The sequence below is a fragment of the Miscanthus floridulus genome, chromosome 13 (genome assembly GCF_019320115.1).
Source record: "Miscanthus floridulus cultivar M001 chromosome 13, ASM1932011v1, whole genome shotgun sequence".
NCBI lineage: Eukaryota > Viridiplantae > Streptophyta > Magnoliopsida > Poales > Poaceae > Miscanthus > Miscanthus floridulus.
In genome coordinates this window covers 78,527,684-78,530,330 of record NC_089592.1, presented here as the reverse complement: position 1 = coordinate 78,530,330, position 2,647 = coordinate 78,527,684, and the positions used below count along the sequence as shown (strand labels likewise).

The window sequence follows — 2,647 nt, the reverse complement described above, 5'->3', positions numbered from 1 at the left end:
AGATGAAGCAAGATGCACAGAAAGAAAGTAAGGTACATGTCTCATTCAGTCTTTGCTTCGGCTAGCATGCTGCAAAGACTAACATGCTTGCATCTTCTAATATTTTACTTCTAATTTGCTGCAGGTAGACTAGCAATGCATTCAGCAAGCGAGGAAGCTTCACATGAGATTTGCAATGGCAGTCGATCTTCTCTCTCTAGTTTTTCTTTTTGCATGTGAGGAATTTTAAACTTGTTGTATCCTTTAACTTTCATGGCTTCCTTCAAAACACTTTGAAGTGTTACAAAAATCATGTTTGCTTTTCGTGGAGAGTACTCTAAGAATGCCTACAAAACATTAGTTCAAGAAATGAATCAATGAATTGTTGGACGGTTGGAACTAGATATTTTATTGTTTTTGCATCCTTCTTGTATTGAATAGCTTGAATAGCTCGAAAAAAACCCAAGTCAAAAATGTTGAAATCCGGAGAATTGGGTGGTTGACAAATGAGGCGAATGTCAAACCCTTCTTGCTTGGCGGCCTCACAAAAAATAGGATCATCCACTTTTAAATTGGAAGGTGCATTATCTTGTTGTATGAAAATTGGCTTGTTCACATCTTCCCTTGGCCATTTGGCTCGAATAGCAGGCAAGCATATTGTTTACCATGAAATCACTAATCACATCTCTTGTGATTGAAGTTATTGGCTTGATTACTTGTTCTCCACGTAGACGATTATGACTTCTTCTGACAGCATGTTCATAAGTGACAAGTGGAAAACAACCAATTTTCCCATCAAAAACGCACTCTCCATTCCTAAACCTTGGCCGAGCACAAACACACAAGAATATGAGCCTAGGGATGTAATTCTTGTTCTTACAAGTACGATGTGGTTCATCTTCCTTAGGTAGCAAGTAATATTTTTGAGATTTTTGAGAGAGGTAGAACCATTTTTCATCAATGAACACAAAGTCAAAAAAATCCTTAAACCTTGGATCATCAACCAAACCCTGCTCAATCATATCAACACACCACTTCAACCTAGTCTTCTTGTTAGCATATGTGAGATATGGTTTGATGCTACTAGAGTGGCACCTAAGTAAACCTTTTTTTAAATACCTTTGTATATTAGATTTGCTCATACCAAGTTTACTAGACACATCTTCTATGGTCATTCTTTGCTTGAGAGGGATGTTGCGCAATAGTTCCAAATCAGGATGTACTGCCTTGCGTCCACTCCTACCCTTCTTGGTACTAGCTACCACAACTGGAATGTTATGAGCAAGTTGGGTTTTACCTCGCTTCCATAAGCGCTGAACTGACCAGATGTGTATACCAAATTAAGCAGCAACGATTGTTGTATCCTTCTTGTCTAGTTTCCCATTCTTGCTTCTAGCCAACAATACTTGGTACACTTGCCTTGTTTCTTCTTCTGTCATGTCCTTCCTTCTAGCCTGGACAGTATGTTCTATTAAAAGAAAAAAACAAGCGCATTCAAAGTATCAGCCACGGCATGCAGATTTTGTACGGTAGATGTTGTATCAGAATAATAGGCATGGCATGTAGGTTTACCAGGTAGGTTTTGTACGAAATCGAAATCAATCGCACCATAGTCATCTAATGGCAAGTTCAAATCAAATCCTGTCCAAAAAGGAAACAAACCAAACTAAGGAAAGATGGAGCTTGAAGGAAACAAAAAACTCAAACAAGGAAACACATTACCATTGTCGTTTTCTTCTAAGCCAACGTTGAGATCAAAGCCGTTGTCATCATCTTCTAAGCGAACGTTCAGATCAAATGCAGCAACTCCTGGATCAGCCGCCATTGCATGCAAAACAAGGAAAGAGAAGAGAGGGAAGTCAGGAGATGAGGCACGGTAATGGAAAGAGAAGAGTCCAGGAGAAAGACCGCGTTTTAATAGGCACAGTGGAACTCAAACGACGGAGCGGGCGAGCGCTAAAATTAAAATTCCGTGGCGCCACCGCAAAAAACGTTTGCCTATGAAAAAACAACGAAAAATGGCGCCCAACACGGCGCCAAAAGCGCCCAAACGTGTGCGCCACGCCCAGCCAAATCAAATTCGTGCGCCATGCAGCCACAGTGCTCACGCCACGTAGCCCGCCAGGTATCGAACCCAAGACCTCAGGACCAACGCCTCAATGCACTAGCCATCTAAACCGGTAAACTTTCTCGTATAGAATGCACCCGCAACCATATTTAATAGGGGCAGACATGGAAAAATATCCCATAATTAATCACTCCTTGGTAAGCACAATCCTGTCCTAAACGACATGTTTTCTGGGTATGGAGGGAGTATCTCTTATCTTATACAACTAAAACATATGGATTGTCAACATCTACTTGGCAAGAAAAAAACACTCATGCGATCCATATCCAGCAGGCAAATAATCACAATATGGAGACACTGGAAGGCAAGTAAATAAAATAGAATAAAACTCACGGAATCACCGGCAGACAAATAATCACCTCACGTAGACACTAGAATGCAAGTAAATAAAATAGAATAAAACAGAAAAAGAATTATGGGAAGAAAAATGAATTTATTGGAATATCACCATGCAATGATCATGATCGTGATCCAAATCTCATTCGTCGTCCTTCGCGTTGCGTGTTGATAACAAATACTTTTTCCCCAAAAAAATTAATT

At 40.1% G+C, this 2,647-nt stretch overlaps 1 pseudogene; it reads right to left on the bottom strand.

Moving 5' to 3' along the window:
* Nucleotides 1-316: 316 nt before the first annotated feature.
* LOC136500113 (uncharacterized) lies at nucleotides 317-1,804 on the bottom strand (annotated as a pseudogene).
* Between the last annotated feature and the right edge of the window lie 843 nt (nucleotides 1,805-2,647).